Source organism: Perca fluviatilis, chromosome 10, assembly GCF_010015445.1.
Source record: "Perca fluviatilis chromosome 10, GENO_Pfluv_1.0, whole genome shotgun sequence".
Taxonomy (NCBI): Eukaryota; Metazoa; Chordata; class Actinopteri; order Perciformes; family Percidae; genus Perca; species Perca fluviatilis.
In genome coordinates this window covers 37814435-37821934 of record NC_053121.1, presented here as the reverse complement: position 1 = coordinate 37821934, position 7500 = coordinate 37814435, and the positions used below count along the sequence as shown (strand labels likewise).

The window sequence follows — 7500 nt, the reverse complement described above, 5'->3', positions numbered from 1 at the left end:
ACACATATCCCTTCATCAAGTGTGTTCACCATGTGCCTGAAGAAGACCCAGTAGGGTCGAAACGTTGTATTTGTATTAAATATGGGAGTTTAAGCAGTGTCACATTACATTTATTTCATTTTTAGTGTTTTAAAGTGCCCATATTATGAAAATAATTTTTATTTTGTGTATCTGGTGCTTCCACACACACATGCAGACTTTGAAAAATATCTATCCATGGTGTTCTGAGTGAGATCTGGTTTCTGAATGTGTCCTGCCTTCAGTCTCCTGGTGAGCTGGTCAACATCTGAACGGCTTTCTATGTCACTAGCCGAAACGAGCTGGCTAACCGTTAGCATGCTAGCTCGTTCTCAATGGCAAAGCACTGCTGCAACACACACTAGTTCACCATAATCTCCAAAAGAACTACTTCCATGTCCCTGTTCTGCAGGTATTCCATGCTAACTTGGAAGTGCGCCCTTGTTTAGAAGACTCTCGGCTAATCCTGCCTTGTACTGACTGAAGTTAGAGAAACAGCTAGCTAGCTCATGTAGTCCTTACCTAGCTACTGAGCATGTAGTCCTTACCTAGCTACTGAGCATGTAGTCCTTACCTAGCTACTGAGCATGTAGTCCTTACCTAGCTACTGAGCATGTAGTCCTTACCTAGCTACTGAGCATGTAGTCCTTACCTAGCTACTGAGCATGTAGTCCTTACCTAGCTACTGAGCATGTAGTCTTACCTAGCTACTGAGCATGTAGTCTTACCTAGCTACTGAGCATGTAGTCTTACCTAGCTACTGAGCATGTAGTCTTACCTAGCTACTGAGCATGTAGTCTTACCTAGCTACTGAGCATGTAGTCCTTACCTAGCTACTGAGCATGTAGTCCTTACCTAGCTACTGAGCATGTAGTCTTACCTAGCTACTGAGCATGTAGTCTTACCTAGCTACTGAGCATGTAGTCCTTACCTAGCTACTGAGCATGTAGTCTTACCTAGCTACTGAGCATGTAGTCCTTACCTAGCTACTGAGCATGTAGTCTTACCTAGCTACTGAGCATGTAGTCTTACCTAGCTACTGAGCATGTAGTCCTACCTAGCTACTGAGCATGTAGTTCTTACCTAGCTACTGAGCATGTAGTCCTTACCTAGCTACTGAGCATGTAGTCTTACCTAGCTACTGAGCATGTAGTCTTACCTAGCTACTGAGCATGTAGTCCTTACCTAGCTACTGAGCATGTAGTCTTACCTAGCTACTGAGCATGTGCGACTGACAACAAAGATGTTACAGCAGTGAGAGGTCTCACTCTGTAGCTAAAACAGAGACCTGAACACACAGGGTGAAAATATGGTGTTTTTTGATAATTAAACCATGTAAACCTATTCTGGTACAACCTCATAATACAATTAAGAACCTGAAAATGAGCAGAATATGGACTTATTAACACACTGAAACACATACACGCACTTCACTGGTCTCACGATTCCATTACGATTATCCTGCCTACTGTCAATCACCATGGGCCCAATCCCAAAGTGAGCCCTGAGGACTAAGGACTCACAGACTTACCTGATCTCAGGTGCTGAGTGAGCGAGTGTGTGAGGCCACGTGGGCTCAGATAGGTGTACATGGGAAAGGGCTCGGTAAGTATGTACTCAAACCCTCACGCCTCTTTGAAAATTCGACATCGGGACAACCACACTGGCACCGAATGCTCGCTCTTTGGGGGAATCACTGGAATTGTTGGGTCTTTGTAAATTACAGAGTGTGGTCTAGACCCTACTCTATCTGTAAAGTGTCCTGAGATAACTCTTGTTATGAATTGACACTATGAATAAAATTGACCAGAAGTTGAATTGAACCTTAAGCCCTTACGAATTTCGTGAGAACGTAACACCAAAGCCTGTGAGTCCGGACTTTGGGATCGGGCCCATGTGTCACCTCCCTAATATTATTACAGTTCAAGTTTAAGTTACTTTATTGTCCCCCAATGGGGCAAATTTGCTGTGCAGCAGATAATACACATCACACACAATCACCCTCACGATACAGAGATGGCCAACCTTGCAGGCATAGTTAAAAACAATTAAAAAACAATCACTAAATAGTAAGTCAGTAAGTTATCTATGAGAATTAAGAAGTAGAATGGCTGCAGTGGCTGCAATAATGGTTATATATTTGCTACACATGGTTTTCATCAACAAATTCAAGCAGTCAGATATGTATGAACTCCCCTTTTCATTGCATCTGCTCTAAAAAGAATTGACACACACACTTCCTGAATGTAGAATGACGCAGCGCCGAGAGTGAACCAGGAACTGCACAAGTTGCAGCCTGCCGGGTAGATAATCAGAGAGCTGAATCTCACTTAAAAGCTCCGTGTCTACCGGAGAATAGCAACACATTGTCACTTCACACATTTGTTGTGATAAAAATGAACAATACAGCAGCTTCAAAGCAAAGTATTCCTGAACAGGAGGCCGCAACAATCAGTGAAGCCAAACTGAAACAGACCTCCAGTTTGATTATCAGGGAAGACGATAAGAAAAAGCTCTTTTGAAAGCATAAACGCTAGAGATGCACCGATAGAGCGTCATGAACATGTCAGCTGTTTGGACATTCTTCAGCGTATGTGCAGAAGATAACAAGTTTACAATATGCAACACCTGCGAGGAGACAGTAGGGCGTGGAGGGACCTCACCAAGAACCAGAATCACATTTCTGTAGTGTGATATTAGATGTGAGAAGAAGGAAATGGTTCTAACATTGCTCTTTAGATGTGTGTGAATGTCCCACACCAGGAGTCATTTATATAGCTCTACTTGATAGTGATCTATTATCTGTTCAACACATGTTCTATTAAAGAAAAGATAGAAAATACATATTTGCGTGTGCTGTAAAGTGGTTAGAAAAAATGAAATCTGAATCGGCTAAAATCGGTATCGGCCGGCCTAACTCAAAGAAAATCGGAATCGGCCTAGAAAGTTGTAATCGGTGCATCTCTAATAAACACGGTGCTTTAGATATTTTAAACATGTCTTTATGACGACTCAGAGTGTGTTGTGGTGCAAAGAAGCTGCACTTAAATATATTTAATATATTCGGGTTGCAACTGACAGTTACGCAGATTATTTACTCAAACAATCGCCTGCTCTGTAAAATGTCAGAGAATAGTGCTCGTTACGATTTCTCACAGCCCGAGGTGGCGTTATTTATATTTGGTGTTTTATTCGACAGTTTATGACTCGAAAAAAATGAAACATCATTTAGAAGCTGAAAGTAGAGAAGTGTTTTGGCGTTTTTGGCTCTGAAACGTGACTAAAACCATTATCGGTTCAGTCGATGAGTGGGTTAGCTGTCAGGTCACCGAGAGAAACTGTCTGCACACAACGACAGCGGCGCCATTGGAGAGAAAAACAACAAAAACGTTGGAAATAAGAGACAAAAACGTCGAAGAACGTGACAAAAATGTTGGAAAAAAAACAGCAGAAGACATTGAAAATGCGGCAAAATTGTTGGAAATGAGAGTCTGAAGCGCGAAAAAAACGACAAAAACGTTTTAAAAAGCGACACAAAAATGACGAAAAAAAGCGACACAAAAATGTCGGAAAAATTGACGAAAAAAATGACAAAAATGTTGGAAATAAGAGACAAAATACCTCGAAGAAAGTGACAAAAATGTTGGAAAAAACGTCGAAAGACACTGAAAATGCGGCAAAAATGTTGAAAATGAGAGACTGAAGCGCGAAAAAAACAGCAAAAAAGAGTATAAAAAGTGACACAAAAAATGTCGGAAAAACTGACGAAAAAAGCGACAAAAACGCTGAAAAAACAGACAAATACATTTTAATTTTTTAAATGCCAAAAACATTGGACATTGAAGACTACAGCTGCTAAGATTGTCAACTATTCAATTAATCCCCAAATATTCTGATAATCTAGTCATCAGTTGGAGTCATTTTTTATGATAAATCAGGTAAACTTGTGTGATGTCAGCTCGTTAAATGTGAATATTTTCTAGTTTCTTCTCTCCTCTGGGACAGGAAACTGAATCCTTTCATCCTTCCTTCCTTCTCTGCTTTCCTTCCCTTCCTCCTTCCCTTCGTACGTCCTTTCTCCCTTCTTCTCTCCTTCCTCGCCTCCTTTCTTTCACCCTACTATCCTTTCCTACTCTTTCTGTCCTTTCTTCTTACCTCTTTACATTCTTTCTTCCCTACTGCCTTCTTTCTCCTGCCTTCTCTCCTTTCCCTTTTCCCGTCCTTCCTTATTTATTCTTCCAAAGAAAAAATTTGGAAATAAAAAAAACCTTGAAGAAAGTGACAAAAATGTTGAAAAAAACCCGCCAAAAGACATTGAAAATGCGGCAAAAATGTTGGAAACGAGAGACTAAAGCGCAAAAAAAAACGACAAAAACGTTATAAAAAGCGACACAAAAATGTCCGAAAAAGCGACACAAAAATGTCGGAAAAATTGAGAGACCAAAATGTTGGAAATAAAGAGGCCGAAACGTTATAAAAAGTGACACAAAAAGTGACACAAAAATGTCGAAAAAATTGACGACAAAAAATGTCGGAAGAAGCGACAAAAATGTGGGAAAAATGAAATGAAAAACGACAAAATGTTGGAAATAAAAGGCTGCGAAAAAGCGACAAATCGTTTATAAAAGCGACACAAAAATGACGGAAAATTGACTTCCCTACTGCCTTCTTTCCTTCCCTCCCTTCTTCTTTCCTTCCCTCCCTTCTTCCTTCCTTCCCTCCCTTCTTCTTTCCTTCCCTCCCTTTTCCTCCCTTCTTCTTTCCTTCCCTCCCTTCTTCTTTCCTTCCCTCCCTTCTTCCCTTCTTCTTTCCTTCCCTCCCTTCTTCTTTCCTTCCCTCCCTTCTTCCTTCTTCTTTCCTTCCCTCCCTTCTTCTTTCCTTCCCTCCTTTTCTTTTCTTTTTTTTTTTTTTTTTCTTCCTTTTTCCTCCCTCCCTTCTTCTTTCTTCTTTCCTTCCCTACCTTCTTCTTTCTTTCCCTCCCTTCTTCCCTTCTTCTTTCCATCCCTTTTTTTTTTTTTTTTTTTTTTTTTTTTTTCTTCCCTCTTTTCTTCTTTCTTCCTCCCTTTTTTTTTTCCTCCTTCTTCTTTTTTTCCCTCCCTCCCTTCTTCTTTCTTCCTTCCCTCCTTCTTCTTTCCTTTCTCCCTTCTTCTTTCCTTCCCTCCCTTCTTTTTTTTTTCTTTCCTTCCTCCCTTCTTCTTTCCTTCCCTCCTTCCTCCCTTCTTCTTTCCTTCTCTCCCTTCTTCTTTCCTTCCCTCCCTTCTTCTTTCTTTCCCTCCCTTCTTCCCTTCTTCTTTCCATCCCTCCCTTCTTCTTTCCTTCCCTCCCTTCTTCTTTCCTTCCCTCCCTCCCTCCCTTCTTCTTTCCTTCCTTCCCTCCCTTCTTCTTTCCTTCCCTCCCTTCTCCTTTCCTTCCCTCCTTACATACATACTGTAAATCTTACATGAAGTGCAGAGCTGCAAAGATGAATCGATTAGCCGTCTACTATTAATATATTATTATTAATCTGTGTACTTGTACTTGAGTACAGGATGTTTTTACTGCAGTAATAAAACAGTAACGTGTATAAAGACAGATGGTTTCTCTCCTCGCAGGAACTCATCTCAGACATGAGGAAGTGAGAGTGTTGACGTGTGAATCCTCCCGCTGTTATTTCTTACTTTAACACTCACTCGTTTTCTGACACCTGGCTGCCTTGTTTCTCCCAGCTTTAAGAAACGCACTCGAACCTGACCTACACACACACACACACACACACACACACACACACACCTACACACACACACACACACACACACACACACACCTACACACACACACACACACACACACACACACCTACACACACACACACACACACACAAACACACACACAGAGACACACACACACACACAGACACACACACACACACCTGAGCCGCCCTGTTTCTCGCCCTCTTCCCTCTTCCCTCTTCCTCTCCCCTCCTCCTCTTCCTCTCCCCTCCTCCCCTTCCTCTCCCCTCTTCCTTTTCCCTTTTCCCTCTTCCTCTCCCCCTTAACTCTTTCTCTTCCCTCTTCCCTCTTCCCTCTTCCCTCTTCCCTTCCTCTCCCTCTTCCCCTTCCTCTTCCTTCTTCCCTTTTCCCTCTTCTCTCCCCTCTTCTTCTTCCTTTTCCCTCTTCCTCTCCCTCTTCCCTCTCCGTCTTCCCTCTTCTTCTTCCCTCTTCCCCTTCCTCTTCCTTCTTCTCTTCCCTCTTCTTCTTCCCTTTTCTCCTTCCCTCTTCCTCTTCCCTCTTCCTCTCCCCCTTACCTCTCCGTCTTCCCTCTTCCTCTTCCTCTTCCTTCTTCCCTCTTCCTCTCCCTCTTCCCTCTTCCCCTTCCTCTTCCTTCTTCCTCTTCCCTCTTCTTCTTCCCTCTTCCCTCTTCCTCTCCCCCTTACCTCTCCGTCTTCCCTCTTCCTCTTCCCTCTTCCTTCTTCCCTCTTCCCTCTTCCTCTCCCTCTTCCTCTTCCCTCTTACCTCTTCCTCTTCCCTCTTCCCTCTTCCTCTCCCTCTCCCTCTTCCCTCTTCCCCTTCCTCTTCCTTCTTCCTCTTCCCTCTTCTTCTTCCCTCTTCCCTCTTCCTTTTCCCTATTCCTCTCCCCTTCCCTCATCCCCCTTCCTCTTCCTTCTTCCCTCTTCCCCTTCCTCTTGTTTCTTCCCTCTCTCCCTCTTCCCTCATCCCTCTTCTTCTTCCTCTTCCCTCTTCCTCTTCCCTCTTCCTCTCCCCCTTCCCCCTTCCCTCATCCCTCTTCCCTCTTCCCTCTTCCCTGTTCCCTGTTCCCTATCCCTCTTCCCTCTTCTCCTGCATTCATCCCTCTTCCCTATCCCTCTTACCCTCTTCCCTCCTTCCCTCCTTCCCTCCTTCCCTCCTTCCCTGGTTTCTCTGCAGACTCTCCTGGCCAAAAAAACCACACCGCGAGTTGGAAGACTTAGCTTCCAACGAACCGGCCTACAAATGAGGCATTAAGCATCGGTAATGGAGGTGCAGAAAGGTCACGGCTGTATTAATCTGCCGTCTGGGGAATCCAGCGCCGAGCAGCAGCGGAAAAAACACAAACCTGCAGCGGCCGAGAGAGAAGAGAAGCTTCCCAAAAAAATATAAAAAAAACAACCCTGAAAGCATGAATAAATGTTTATCCATCGCCCGGGCGATCGTATCGATCTGAAAGTGTTTTAGCAAACAAAACGAGCGGGGGGGAAATGAGACTGATGTAAAAATATATTCGGCTGTTGCTTTTTGAGAGTTTTCAGAGCACCGGTTGCTTCTTGTTTTATTATTATTTTTATTATTATTATTTTTATTATTATTTTTATTATTATAATTATTATTATTATTAATTTTAATTTTATTTTTTATTATTATTTTTATTTTTATTTTTATTTTAATTTTAATTTTATTTTTATTATTATTTTTATTATTATTTTTTTATTATTATTATTATTATCCACTTCAACACAAAGTCAGCTG

The 7500-nt window shown here is 42.3% G+C and overlaps 1 protein-coding gene across 1 annotated transcript in view; it reads right to left on the bottom strand.

The window, feature by feature from the left end:
• Positions 1-7500, bottom strand: part of LOC120566572 (transcription factor COE3-like) — a 64465-nt gene that overhangs the window by 30309 nt on the left and 26656 nt on the right. The gene's annotated exons all lie outside the window — the stretch shown is intronic.